This window comes from Nycticebus coucang, chromosome 7 (assembly GCF_027406575.1).
Source record: "Nycticebus coucang isolate mNycCou1 chromosome 7, mNycCou1.pri, whole genome shotgun sequence".
In the NCBI taxonomy this organism is placed as follows: domain Eukaryota; kingdom Metazoa; phylum Chordata; class Mammalia; order Primates; family Lorisidae; genus Nycticebus; species Nycticebus coucang.
This window is the reverse complement of record NC_069786.1, coordinates 106,802,368-106,817,890: the sequence shown is the minus strand read 5'-3', so window position 1 is coordinate 106,817,890 and position 15,523 is coordinate 106,802,368. Positions and strand designations below refer to the sequence as shown.

The window sequence follows — 15,523 nt, the reverse complement described above, 5'->3', positions numbered from 1 at the left end:
AAAAGCAAAATGTGTGTTATACTATTATTTAATTTATTTTAGTACCATGTTTGTTGTTTCTTGGCACTTGACCTTGTTTATAACAACATCTGCTGTGGGGAAATAGTCAAAGAAAACATTCACATTGAAAATGGAATTATTTTTGTGACTACTGCCCTCAAATGTGGATTTGTACTTTTCTGTTTAGATTGTTTTTAAAAATTTAGTTTGGAGTACTAAAAATTTAGTTTGGAGTACAAGGGATCAAACTAATTGTACATGAAATTCTCTAAGAGTCAAAGAAAATGACAGTTCAAATTACATTTCACACAGCATTATTAGATTAGGTCAATGAAAGTGTACTCTGTTTCTACGATTGTTTTCCGATGTTCTGAATTACCACTCTCTTGTGATTTAACACACTACTGAATAAGATACAGATAAATCTACAGGGATTAAGAAAGTATAATTAATCTTTAGAAGGTTTTATAAAATTCTCAAAAAAATCTGCTTTTACAACCTCAAAAATTAGAGTACACTGTAAGTCAAATCAAAGTCAAATTCCTTGTCATAGTCAAGAAGACCCACGTGGCCTGATACGAGTCTTGTGCTCTTACTCACTGGCTTGTTACCCTCCACTCTCTTTGTTAGACTACAATATCAGTGGTCTGGCTCTCTCAGATATGCCAGGCTTCTTTCTCTTTTTGAAGCTATGCCCTCTGATTTGGAAGCTCTTCTTTCAGATATCCCTGTCACTGCCTACTTCTCATGCCTCCAAAGGCAACCTATCCCACTCCAGCCAAGCACATACTTTTATTGTACGGTATATTATTCCCTACTTCATTTATTTGTGTCTGAAATGTTTACTCATTTAAAACTTTATTTGTTAATTTCTCCCACTGCTAGAATGGTAGCAGAATTTTATGGTTTTCTCTTATTATTCTCCACACTCAGAAAGACACCTGCAGTATATTAGGGACCCAATAACCACTTGTTAAATACATTTAAAAAATGAATCATGGCCAGGATATAAGAAACGCTTAGGGCACATTAGCATGATATTCAAGTGACAGAGCAACAGAGAACAAATCCTTCCCAACTAAGAACATCTTTTGCCACACGGTATTATTTTAATTCTTTCAGATCATTTAAAATTTCAGATTATCAAATAATATAAACCACATCTAAGAGAAAGCGTATAAAACATCTTATTATAAAAGATCTGCACTTACAAGTGTTGATTCCTGGTGTGCAATTAAGATTTTTCCCCTGTATTTATGGTTCTAAATAAAGATATTTCAGGGAAAGACAATATGTACAATCAATTTTTTCACCAATGAATATGGAAAACATCATAAGAAATTGTTTCATCTACTCAGCCATAACATAGTCACTCCAATTCTGAGGGTGAGTAAACATCTCCATCTAAAGAATTAGGACATACTAATGCCATCCACGCCATTCTCCAACAGAATGATGACATTAGAATTCTTTCACTCTCTACATAATGGTATAGTTTCAGTTTTAAGAGACTAGGAGTATGTTTCTCTTCAAATATTCAAGCATGGCTTCTGCTTAATTTCTTTCCTCCAAGATGCTCTTCATGCCTTTCAAATATTTGTCAACTAAAGACTCTATAATTCTAAGCAGTGTGGGTGCAGGTGAAGCTCTACTGAACACAGTCACCATGGCAACACCCAATTCTTATTTAATTTGCTGTCTCCTTGGAAGAAGAAACAAAAACAAACAAACAAAACAAACAAACAAACAAAGAAAAAAAAAAGAGGGATGTAGGTAGAGAAACAGGAAAGGAAGGCACACAAGACTAGTAAGGTAAGTGGGGAAAGAGGCCCAGACACAGAGGCCCACCGCCTTACTAGCTCACCTCCTGTTAGCTAGAAATGTGAAAGTTGGGGAAAACACAAAAGGAAAATGATTTCTGACAAAATTTCAGGGTGCTGTGGATCAGAAAAAGTGTTTGACCTGAATATTTTTGTTGGATCTCCCTTCTACATAGAACCAATTTTAAACACAGACTCAATCAATCTGGAGGCATCAGTATGGATAGTTCAAACTCAGGGAAAATCTCCTTGGCTTTCCAAGTCCCTTGAGACTGGGTACATGTCCCCAGAGTTTAAACTTCTCTCCAGAGAGATCCAAACCACAGGAATGGCCCTGGAGCAGGAGCTTTGTGATTCCTGGACCAGGTTTCGTCTCAGTACTTTCCAGCAGTGCAGCTGGCAGAGAGCTGGCTGGAATGACCCGGAATTCTGAGCCCTTCCCTGTTTTATGTTCATGTGAAAGTCGCTGTTGAGTCACAAAGTTGTGCAGGTGTGACTGCTGCCTCACTCCACCCTGAACTGAGAGCACAGGAATGCAACTGGAATAGGCAACAGAGAGTCAGAATGAGATGGGTCTTCAGTGGCACCTCTCACCAAGGGCTAAGTCTGAGACTAAATTACAGGGTGTTCTGCCTGGTTCCAGTACTAACTATTCTAGGAAAGTCACTTAATTGTCCTATTCCAGTTCACTTATATGTACTCCATTCACAATATCTGAACTTGGCAGCAACTCTTCCCCATCAACCATACTCTAATTCATATATAACCAGCAAATCTTGAGAATTGATGCTCCTTTGGGGATGGCACAGAGGCTTAGAAGCAAAAAAATACATTCCACAGTACACAATGTCCATTTGTCTATTTAAAAAATGAATGAATTAATTACACAAATAATTCATTAAGTGGCATTTTTTTTATGTTTCCATATAAGTCACAAATCCCTTTAAGTCAATAATTAACAGGGCTATAAAGAGCTAATCTATCACATAAACTATACAAATACTAGGAAGTAAAAGAAAAATATTTTCTAAAAAATCAGTTTACCCATTTTCCATAGTGGCAAACTTTTGGTTCTTATTACAAACGCTCACGCTACTCTTCGAGAAGGGGCTGAAATAGGCAGTGAGAATGTCCAAGATTGTGTGTGGTGCAATGCCTTCTGAACTTCTAATTCTGAGATTAACCACCTCATTTAATGTGGTCCTACTGGGAAAAAAAAAAAGAAATGAAAATCATGAAATTAGTTACTGACTTTGAAAGCTATAACAACTTAAACAAACAAAAACAAAAATAAAACTGCTCAGTTTCACCAAAGGTTCCTCAACACTCTTTAAGACAAGGTGTCCCAAAAGTTATCAGAGATAGGAAGAATGGGAAATTGTAGCCAATGTACCTTTAGTTAGAAAATATTCGTTATGAAATTTTACAAAGAGGAGGCCAACGCGTAGAGATATTTTGTAAAATTTTGCAATGAATAGTTATATCCTGCAATCTGTGAAGAAAACAAACTTTGAGACACAATGACCATGCCCAGGTCATATTTGTTTTGTCGTTTTATAAGGAATTCAGCTGTCAGTGGGATGTTTTGTATTTTATGATTTCTTGGTGACAAAATTCTTAAAGTTCCTGGCTTCTACCACATAAGTGAAGATAAACTGCATTTTCCACATAAAGATAGTGTCACCTATGCTTCTTAAAAGACAAATCTAGGTAGCCAGTATTTCAACATACGACAGTGGATCAACATAGAGATGCTGTGATGTTGAGAGCAAGATTTAGCTTTACTATTTTACATCAGAAATGAATAATGGTATCTGGACGCTATTGCTTCAAATAGAAAAATACGGTAATACTTTGAGATGTATCTAACTTGATTTTTTTAGTGAACACATATGCCATTACTTTTCCTATAAAATTGTATTTAATTTCAAGCATTTGGAACCTCAGAGCACAATTTTTAATTATCTTTCTTTTCTTTAAAGAAAAGTATGAAAATAGAAAACTATGCCCAGCTATGAAAATATGAAAATTTTCATATTTTCTCAATTGTGAAAATAGACAATAATATGAGAGGCAAATACTATCTTGGAAGATAATTACATGTGCATCCATGCACGCACACACACACAAACACCACCCCCATGTTAGCCCCTTATGAAATATAAGGTAGACATAACTGGTGGGCTAATAAGTTGTTATAGGTGCTACAATTTCATGTTCTTATCCACTGGGCAAAGAAATTATGAAAATTTTTGTTCGAATAATAAGTATGTGTAGCAAATTAAAGAATCAGGTATTTTCCTTGCTGTATTAGATGACCTATTAAAATAAAGAGAATGCATAACTGAATCCTAAAATCCCTTTTGCTTGTTTTTCAAAGTAGGCCAAAAGAATGTAGCGTCTTATATAAAACCAATACAAAACGGGCAGTACATTGCTTAGAGCATAGTTTTTTCTCAAAAAATGTATACTCTTAAGGAAAAATCAAATTACAATTTTAGAAGTACAATATCCAAATAAAATGGTAAAATTTCAAAGCTGAGCATTATTTAATTACATTAATGCCAATCATGAAAAGATACTGTATTATTCTTTCTAGTTCATAAAACTGATAAACGTTTTCCCTTACCAATTCATTATAGAATTTTAGTGCCTTCCATTAACAACACAATGCATTACTGTTAGAATTTTTATAACAAAACAATGCAGTAGCCACCTAAAATCCATTACTCATTAAATAAATGGAAAGGGTTCATACAGCAATGATTATTCTGTCTCAAAGATACAGAGTCTGTTTGCACATGTACTTGGAATTTTGCTTTAAATATAAAGGATCTAGAAGTTAAATGAGGAAATATAATCTACGGATATTCAAATGCTGTGCTTTATGATCATTTTGAGGTAGATTCAAGATTACTAATGATGATGTTGTATGGAGTTATGTAGTAAGGAACGTTTTGTTTAAAATTAAATTGATTAAGTTTAATCTTTACTAATTGACCATACAGTAGTTCATATCCAGCTTTTTAGGTATACATTAATACTATGAGTTAACTAGCATAAAATTAAGACAATGGACCATGCGATACGTGATGACTTTACTAGTCCATCTAATTAAAAAAAAACTAATCAAACTATTTTATTTGGTATCAGGTAAATAAAACAATAAAAAATCAGCTGGCTAATCAAATTTTTCATTAAAAAATTAGTTATATAGATGTATAGTTTTTGCCAGTAGAATTTCTTTAAAGTGATTTAAAGAGAGTCCAGGTGTGGAGGCTCGTGTCTATAATCCCAGCACTCTGGGAGGCAAGCAAGGCAGGAGAATTGCCTGAGCTCATGAGTTTGAGACTAGCTTGAGCAAGAGCGAGACCCCATCTCTAAAAATATAGCTGGGCGTTGTGGTAGGCACTTGTAATCCCAGCTACTTGGGAGGCTGAGGCAAGGGGATCACTTGAGCCCAAGAATTCAAGATTGCTGTGAGCTATAAGGCACGACACTCTACCAAGGGCAACAGAGGAAGACTCTATCTCAAAGAATAAATAAATAAATAAAATAATTCAAAGAAGGCTAGAGAGGACACACTGTGATGAGCAACTATCAATAAAATAAGGAAACCTGGATAAACTTGGGTGCAAATTAATGAGGAGAAATAAAATAGTAACTTTTCTTCCTAATTTAGAAAAATCTTTTAAGGTAAACATTATCAAAAACTGGTATGCAAGCAAAGATGGTTCATAAAAGGCAAGATGAACATAAAAGGCAAGTTCAAAGAAAGAAGCAAAAGAGGGATAGAGCTTGAGAGGAGAAGTTAACCTGAAATTTTGTGTTAAATGAGAAATATTGATAAAATAGAGACTAAATTTCAATAAGAACAGCAGCCTATATTTTCATTTTGTAATAATCAGTGATTATTTTGCTAATGTAAATTGAAAGGGGCAACAGAAGAAGGAAAGAAGAAAAGGGAAAAGTGAGACAGGAAAGGACAGGTGAAGAAAAGATACATGATCTTAAAAGTAAATTATTGCTCTAAAAGGCTTATTAATGTAACAAAAAGAAAAGAAAAGGAATTTACCACCTCTGGTATATGTTTAATGGAAAACCAATTGTCTAACTTTCCCCAATGTCCACAATATAAATTTAACAATAGACGGTGCTCCTTATTCTGTCTAAATTTCTATAAAATTTTACTAAAAGGTATAAGTAAAAAGTGCTATCATTCAAAGAAAAGTTTATCCCTTGAACAGAAAAGACCAAAGTTCAATGTTCAAAGATTAGATTCAAAGTATTTTTCATAAAAAGTCAACAAATTGTGTCCAAGAATTAAAATGTTTAGATTCACCTAACTCACTACAGACTGCTTCCAATCGGAGTTTTGTATGATTTTTACAAAGAAACACCCATGGCTTTAGTCAAAGTAGTGATAGGGGAATTATGGGGTAAAATACAAGAAAGTATCCAGGAAGTATCCAGCCATGTACTATGAAAGTAGAATTACCAATGCAGGACACTTTCCAGACACAGACTGTATTATGTTGAGGTAGAAAAACAAAACGTATTTCTTCCCTCTCCATCCATGGAGACAAAGGCTCACCTCTCTCCTACAAGGACAACTATTAACAGTTGAAATGTTCTTTCATTTCTTATCTTCCTCTACATTCACCCGCCCTCTACCCAAACTTTCGCACATATATGTCTTGGCCCTTTAGGTACCACATTTTAATTTGTAGTCTGCTTTTGATGCCTGGAACCAATGCCTGGGTCTGAAAACTCCTTAAAAATATTAAAGAAGTTTCTCGTAATAAATAAATAAATAAATAGCCCTCATGAATGAAAGGTAAAGGCCAAATTTGCATTGGAGAGTATCAGTATCACACCAGTCCCCAATCTTTTTTGTCCCAAGTACTGGTTACACGGAAGACAATTTTTCCACAAATAGGGGGTGAGGGAGCTGACTTTGGGTTCTGAGAGGATTCAAACCCATTACATCTCCACCTCAGATCATAAGGCATTAGATTCTCATAAGGATCTAGATCCCTCACACGCACAGTTTGCAATAGGGTTCATGCTCCTATGAGAATCTAACAGATAATCTGCTCCTTATCTAATAGACAAAGCTCAGGTGATGATTTGAGCCACGGGCAGTGGCTGTAAATAGGAATGAAGCTTTGCTTGCTGAAGCTGTGCAGCCTGGTTCCTAACAGGCCACTGACCAGGGTGCACATCTGCATCCCAGGGTTTGGACCACAGCAGTATCAAGACTAAAGTACCTAGAGAATAGTAATTCTAACAGTCAAATATCAAATTTAAAAGAATTATGCAAAAGGAAAAAAAAAATGGTGAAATGATCAAAATACTACCCTTACATGGAAAAGTCTAGATTTGAGTAGACCAAGAAAATGGCAATAGTGAAGATATAGAGAGAATTAAAATAGCAAAAGTCACTAACATATGGAGAGAATCAGATACGATGCAAAGAATATATTAGCACCTAAACTCATCTGTGCCGGAGACAGAAGAACTTGTGATTGTTTCAAAATTGTTATGTTCGTGTTCATGCATTTATTAAAGACTTACCTAAATGACTACTTTTAACATTAAGGGATATTGATCTAGGGATGGTGTTATCTTCTACTGTGACTATTATATCAGATTCTTTATCTTAACCTATTGACAGGCAATTAAAAGAATTCAATAATCAGAGTTACCAACTTGAGTACTAAAATCCCTAAGTCAGTTTCATATGGTTGGTCTCACATGGACGTCAATGAAAAATTGTCTAGGGATGCACCTATTGTCATGTAAGCAAATGTAATAAGTATTTAATTTTAAAAGCCAACAGCACAACGATATTTGTGAAAAGTGTAACAGTCCAATCTGTTGTCTAACTGCTAGTAAAATTCAACACAAACTATGTGTGCCATAAGAAAACAAGCACAAATACACCAACGAGCATATTTCTTCCTCTTCCCTTCTGACGTTTAGAAAATTTGCAAAGTGGTTTAAACCAAAAGGGGTAAAAGAATGAAATTATTCCTTCAGGCTCCGAGAACACTTTGCCAAGTTTCATTTCTGGCTGCATTTTTCCGACCAAGTTCAAGACCCCTAAAGAGAAATACATAAAAGAGAAAATATCCCTTTAACCTTGGCAGAGCCACATTAGCAGAGGCTTCTATGGGAAGGGAAAGGCTTTTGGCCTGAGATGGGTGTGCTCCTGGTGTTAGGTTACCACTGAGAAGATGCCTGCTCTCTCAATGAATCTAAAGTGCCTACTATGATGAGGTAATTGCTGTGCCAATTTCACTGGGTCATGCTTTTTCAGCACATTCTTTTTCCCTCTCCTCCCTGAGAAGGTGCTGTAAACAAGTCATCCTCAGAGAGAGAGTCGCTGCTGCTGAGAATGAACAAATCCTAAATTCAAAATTTCAGAGAACACTGGCTCTGCGATGGTAGTGTCGACATAACTAGAAACCCTTAAGAAGTACAGACACAGATAAAGAGAAAAAGGTTTATTGGATGAAAAGAGGGAAAACATTAAGGGAGGAGAGAAACAAAGAAAAGAAAAATATAATTAAAATTCATTCTTTGAAAGGAACCTCTTTTTTTTTTTTTAAATTACTACATCTCCAGATGTATACTAAAAATTTAGAAAATTTTTTATGACTAACTTACGGTTAAAAAAAACTTTGGAAATTGAATAATATTATAGCAAACTGTAAAATATGACAAATTAAAATAAGCCACATAAACCCTCTGACTGAAGTCACAATGGCTCGGATAAGATGCAAATCATGAATGCAACCTATGATAATGTCACCTTCGACAATTAGATAAAATCACCAAGAAATCAGTATCAAAACACTCCCCTCTTTCTCCCAGGCACACACAAGCATTCCTTATTGAAAGAAAAAAATGCCCTTCATCTTTTCTTGAAGGGGGAATGCTTTGTGTACAGTGGGGTGGGTGACTGGAACACCCAAGGATTCCAAATTCATCAGGCTTTTTACCAACATACAGACTCCTATTGCCCAGTTAAAGGGGTGGTTTTAGTGTTACCATCAGGTGGAAGACTGAAATCTTCCTCTTGAGCATAAAATCAAAAACATTCTAAAGGGCTTCTATTTATTCAATCTATTTTGACTGTCAAAGAAAAAAAATATATATATATAATCGCCCCCAGTGAAATGACAGGCTGACAGAGTGATGCTTTTCAACAAGGCTGGTACCTGCAGTTCAGGCACAGCACATTTTGCATAATGGGCTCACATAAAACGCTTTGTTCTCCATCGCCTCACTGTGGCTGCAAACCTCAATTTCAGTTTGCAGTCATTTCTTCTCCCAAACTGATCATTTTCAAATAAATTTTATCTAACATTTAAGTTAATTCCTTACCAACATTCATCCCTCTCTTTACCTCACATCCAAAATTATGTATGCCCCCAAAATTTTTTTTGTCCTGCACTACAGATTTCAAGCACAATATATTTTCCAAGTGCTTAAACATTGAAAAGATCCGTCTTTTAAGGGTCCACTTCCTTTTGTAACATGTATCTAAAGTAATATATATCTGTTTGTAGATGTGTATGTGTCTGCATTTAAACAAAAACCCTTCACACTGACTCAGTTTTAAAGGGTTTATGTCCTAGAAGCATTGTGCTAAGGTCTCTACAGATGGTACACAACAATTGTCACAAGTGGGCTTGTTGCTAATGAAAGCTTTTTATTTTCTGACAAAACCCTGAAACCCCAATGTTAGTCAGACTATCATCAATTACCAGATTTCAAGAATTTTTTCTGCCTCCGTCCTCTTTACTACCCTTCCCCCACCCCACACGCCCCCTAAACGTACACCTCCCCACTCCTAGCCCTTCACACACTCCTCCTTGAAATTTCCATCCTTAAACAAAAGACAGACGAGGTTAGGGGAGGAAGGCAGCCAGCTGCAACCACCCCCCTCCAAAAAAAAAAGACTTTTAAAAGGGAAAAGAAGGACAGAATAGAGGTAGATGAAGCTTCCCCCCATCATTAAAAAAGAAAAAAGCCCAAGTAGACTCCCTTCTTCGTGCCCCGCCCTCCAACATGATCAGACATTCATTTTTCATTTTCCTACAATTATAAATAGTTACGAGTCCTCTTCTTCCCGCTATTTCTGTCGGAATCACAGGGGGAAATAATTTAAAATTGACCAGGCTTGCCTCACTCATTCATCAGCGTGCAGTTCTCTGCAGCTGGGTGGACAAAAAAAAAATTAACTACCTCGAATTCCTCTTAACCACTATATTCGTATAATTCACTGTCCTTTCTACAGTTTCCGTAACATTAGCCGTCAGCACACACATTCTAACCTGACGTAAGTTTCAGTCGTTTCAAAGTGGTTCCTAACAAGGTCAGTCGCTCTTCCTTGAATACAGAGCCAGGTACCAGCGTCCAGTCCCTGGCTGCACGGGGACTCCGGGAGAGGCCAGGCCTGAAGCTTCTGCCAGGTGCACGGCTGGTCAGCTCGGCCAACTCCCAAATCGCCTGTTCCCGAGTCCCCGAGGAGGAGACACAACCCCTTCCCCACGCCCATCTCTCTCCTGGCAGAAGGAGCGGCGCCCTAGATAGAGCCGGAGGCGGGGACGGATCACTCACCTGGGCGCAGAACCGGGATGCGCCCGCCGTCGCAGCTGCCCAGCTCACGGATCAAAGAGCTGCTGCTCGGAGAGGGGAAGACGGGCTGAGGGAAGAAGGGGTGGGGAGGAGGGGAGAGAAGGAGAAGGAAGAGAAAGAAACGGAAGGGAGGAAAAGAAAGAGAGGATGCTGCTGCTGCTGCTGCCCAGAGCCCGCGCAGCCCGAGCGTCCGTCCCCGTCTGAGCGCCGAGCCCCGGCCGCCGGCTCCCCGCGCGCCGCCCCGCCCCGGCGCCTCCTCCCCGCCCCGCGCTGGGCGCGCCCGACTCCGCCAGCCTGTGGGCGGCCGGGCTGGGCGGGCACTGCCACCGCCGCAGTGTCCGGGAGGGGGAGCGCGTCCGTCCCGCCTCCTGCCGCAGCCGGCGGGGGACGCGGCCGGGGACGCGAGGCTGACAGCTCCGAGAGCCCCGCCCAGCCCCCGCCGAGGCGGGCTCCCGGCTGCATGGCCAGGGCTGCGTACTGACTGGGCCCTTCCCTAGACAACTGTTTCCCTCTCCCAGCAAAGTGAGGCCAGAGCTCTGCGCAGCAGGCACCAGAGGACCTCCTTCACTGAAGCCCTTGGGAACTCGGGGGTGAGGTGGGGTGAGGGGGCCCATCAGCTTTAGTCTCTCAGAGAGGGGCCCCCACAGCCATCCCTTTTCCTTCCCTGTATCATCGTGATGGGGGAGTTCCAGGGACCCGTCAGTGGAGAGGGGTCCTGACCTTGCTTCACTAAAACTAAGGACATCCAGAGACACCAAGGACCCTTGGGGCACAGGCGAACACGGAGCAACTCCTATCCTTACCCAAACAGCAACAGCCCAGCAGGTAGAGAATTCTAAACCCAGCTGTGTAATGTATCAGATTCATACGCTCACTTACTGATTCCACTAAGGGTTTTTGAAACCTGCTACGCGTCAGCGCTTTTCTAGGCGCTGTGGAAACGTGGGTGAATAAAATAAACCCCCTCCTTCCCCTGTAAATAAAGATCCCTGCTCTTGCAGACAACGCATTCCGTGTGGCCGCATGCGTGACCGCAGATAGACCACTTATTCCAAATCTCAGCATATTAACGTGTCATATGAGGACGGAAAATGTGAGTCCTCCCCTTCTCACATGTTTAAAAAGGTGAAGGACAAAAAAGGCCTTTAAAATTATGACGAATGATACAAATTGGATGAGTTGGAAAGCCCAGAAAATGATGACCTTGAAAAGTCACTGTTAAAAAAAAAATTACCTCTTAAATACATTGGAAAGCGAAATGACTGAGAAAAAAGATGATTCTTTACCATGGAATTTTCATGATCAGAGAGTAGCACTTTATTGTAAGAGAAGATGCAACGTAGAATTACTTCAAGTGTCTGTATCAGTACCAGATAGTGAGGCGTCGCTTGTTCAGTTTCAATGGTGCTGAAGAACAGCAGCTAGAAGTCGGTTTTGCCAGTTAAATTAACTACAGAATCATAGAACATAGAACATTAGAGTTGAACGTTGGGCGATTGGTCCCATTCCCTCTATTTTCAGATGGACAAGGAGATCAAATGATGGGAGGCTGCAAAGATTAAGAACCATGGCAGAAGAACACGTGAAAGCCTGGCCTCCCAAATCACGCGGGTGCTCTATTGCTGCTTACCTCCCCAGGCCCCAGCTTCATCCCATGTCCCAGTGATGCTTGAAAGTGTCAGGGCACAAACAGTTGCAGGGAAGTGAAAGGAATTAGGGATCCCCCTCAGAAGGTGGTCTCATTGAGAAGGAGACTCAGAAATAATATGGATGAAAGGAGGGAGAAGGAAGGCTGCCGCAGTGTTAGCAGCTGGCACTCGTGACCTGGTGTGCATGTTCATGGACGGCGCCTCTTCAGTCTTGTGTACTTCAGTTATTGAGTTTCTCGTTTCTTATTAGTTCTGAGCTATTCAAGAGCCACATTCCAAAAGGAAGATGCTTTCTTTGCCTTCCTTCACGTCAGATAGAATTCCCCTGGGTTGTTCATCACTGCTTAGCTCAAAGTAGATAGGCATAATTTCAAACGCTGAAAACATAGCTGTCCTTTGTCTGCAAACTCTCTGTTTCCCTCCACCTTAGTTAGCTGAGTCAGCCGGACTCCAATGGACTTTCTGTTTGAGGAACCTGGTCTTTACATGAGGAACTTCCTCCTCTCAATACATAACACTTAGAGTTCTGTCTAAAAAATAAAGTCCCATAGAGGAAATTTAATAAGGGGAACTAATTATAAAGGATTAGAGCAACTAAAAGCCAAAAAGGGCCTGGCATGGTGGCAAGCACTTCTAACCCCAGCACTTTAAGAGGCCAAAGTGGCAGGATCACTGGCCACCAGGAATTTGAGAGGAGCTTGGATGAGACCCCCATCTCTAAAAACAGGAAAAAAAAAAATTCTCCAGAAATGATGGCACACACTTATAGTCCCTGGCTAACTCCCAGATACTCGGGAAGGTGAGGCAGGAGGACAGCTTGAGCCCAGGAGTTTGAGGTTGCAGCGAGCTATGGAGCTATGGTGCCTGTCTCGGGAAACAACAAAAACAAAAACAAATAAGGGATATGGGGGGTAACACAATGATAGTATTGGGAGAAAACTACTACCACTCACAGGCTGGGAGTCTGACAGAGGAGGTTTTATTAGTTGTGAGGAGCCCAATTTGCTTTATGTGAACTGAAACCACGGTGAGGATGCCCAGTGAGAGACAGGAGGAGATACAGCTACTGCTGGAGATTTCCTCCGAAAGCAGAGGGGAAGAGGGAGAAATACTGTGGCTTCTCCTTTTCTTCCATATTTCAAAATCCTGCCATTGGGTGAACCTAGCAGGAACTTAGTTGACAAAATAGTCTGAAAAATAGAGTTTGCAGAAGTCAGTGCCCTGGGATGTTGAATAACTTTAGGAGGGGACTGAATATGTTTAGGCTTTCAATTTCAGTTTTTACCTTCAGCAAAACATCCCTTTCTTACAGGAACCACTTTTCTCATATTATAATTCCCAAAATGGCAATAAAATTCATTCCTCTTCTCTTTCCCTTAGAGGTGCACGTGTGACCCTAGCTTAGTCTCTAATAGCACCCATTCTTCCTCAAGCACAGTGATTTGTTCAGGGTGGTCATAGGTCCCTAATATTTCCGATCAGGGTTTTTCCCGATGTATGTCTTATGGACAATAGTGAATCAGATGGGTGTAGGTATAGAGTTGTCAGTGACCATTTTTCCTTCCATGTAGAGAAGGATTGCTGAGAGATGGAATGAGAAGGAGCCTTTGAAAGGCTGAGTCCAGCTATGTCTCAAGATAGACCTGCCATTATTCAAGCCAATAGATTGTCTTTTCTTTTGTAAGCTTGCTTAAATTGGATTCCTGTCATTTACAACTGAAGAAGCCTTAACATAAAACACTGGATTCCAGAACAGCACCATTGGTAGAAAGGAGTAATCAACATGCCGCTCTTATTTTCAGGCTAAATTCTTGATTTGGATTTTTTTGTCTAGATGCTTACGTACATAAACAGCATACCCTTTTCTCTGGGATGGGCCTCCTGATAGTTTCTCAATAAGAAAACTATCAGGATAGACGCATTTGTATTGGTTAAGAAAAGGTCAACTAGCAGACAGGAAATACTAACCTTCTCTCAAGGAGTCAAGAAGTAGATGGGTCTTTGACTGAGAAGGTTGTCCTATGCGATGTTAAAAGCACCAGATTGTACGTTGGATCTCAGGACCCAAATATGCTGTTACCAGGTTGTGTGACCTGGGTACATCTCTCTACTATTTTGAACTCCTTTTTTTTTTTAACTACTAAATGCAGAGATTCAACCATGTGCTATCTAAGGTCACTTCAGTTTTATAAGAATTTCCAGTTCAGCAGAGCATTTGTTTATCGTGTGGATGAGCATTAATGAAGTAGTCACTGAAGAAACAATAAACAAAAATCCAAAATAGTCACAAATCATGCCCACGTAATGTGCAACTCCCACTGAAGAACTATATATGCAATTTGTGGGTGTGACACAAGAGAGCAGAAGAGTGAAAAGATCTTTTACCTCCGATGTGTGAAATGAGACTTTTGTTTTGTTTTGGTTTGAAGTTGTTTGTTTTGGTTTTTAACTTCATGACCTTTTCTTCCATGGATGATCAGAGGTGCATTCTATTAAAATTTCAATCATGGCTCAGAAGTTTTCAGCATTGTAATGGCTTAAAATTTTTAAAAAATGAGTTTGTGGCATAGTCTTCCAAGTTTCCAATTGTATGCCTATTTGGTTGAACAGATGGCAGAAATACCATTGACTTTATTTAGGCCATAATTTATCATTCTGTTTAAAAATGTTTTAATTAAGGTATAATTTACATTCAATTAAAAGCACAGATCAGAAAAGTTCAGTTTCCATCCCCAGCCCACTAAGGCAAGTACACTTTTGATTTTGTTCTTCTATAGATTCATTTTGCATATCCTTGGAATTCATACAAAAGGATTCAGACAATATATAGTCTTTCTTATGTGTCTGGCCTCTTCTGCACACATAATCGTTTTTTATATTTATCCTTTATTTGGTAGGTTATCTTCAGTGTATTCCCTTTTATTTCATTGTATAGATCTTTTGCATATCCATTTCCTTGTAAGGTTTTTTTCTAATTTCTGTCTATTAGTAGGAAGGTTGTTATGAGGTTTTAAATGAGGTTTTTTGTATTTATGTTTTAGTTTCTTTTATTCATGTACCCAAGAGTGGACTTTCAGAGATGAGTGGGAGGGATATGCTTAACATTCTAAGAAACTACCAAAGTATAAGCTTTCAGTAACATTGAATAGGCTCTCTTTAGATCTAATCATCCCTCAGATAACAACTATCTACTGTGGGAGAGGAAGAGCAATAACAATGGCTGGGCACAGTGGCTCATGCCTGTAATCCTAGCACTCTGGGATGCTGAGGCAGGTGGATCACTTGAGCTCATGACGTCAAGACCACCCTGAGCAAGAGCGAGACCTTGTCTCTAAAAACTAGCTGGGTATTGTGGTGGGCACCTGTAGTCCCAGCTACTTGGGAGGCTGAGGCAAGGGGATCACT

At 39.4% G+C, this 15,523-nt stretch overlaps 1 protein-coding gene across 26 annotated transcripts in view; it reads right to left on the bottom strand.

Annotated features, from left to right (window-relative positions):
* MAP2 (microtubule associated protein 2) overlaps positions 1–10,680 on the bottom strand; it is a 299,583-nt gene extending 288,903 nt beyond the window's left edge. For all 26 annotated transcript variants that reach the window (XM_053597392.1, XM_053597404.1, XM_053597402.1 and 23 more), the window contains exon 1: positions 10,452–10,680. The gene's annotated coding sequence lies outside the window, so the exon portion shown is untranslated. The remainder of the gene's footprint in view (positions 1–10,451) is intronic.
* Positions 10,681–15,523: the final 4,843 nt, after the last annotated feature.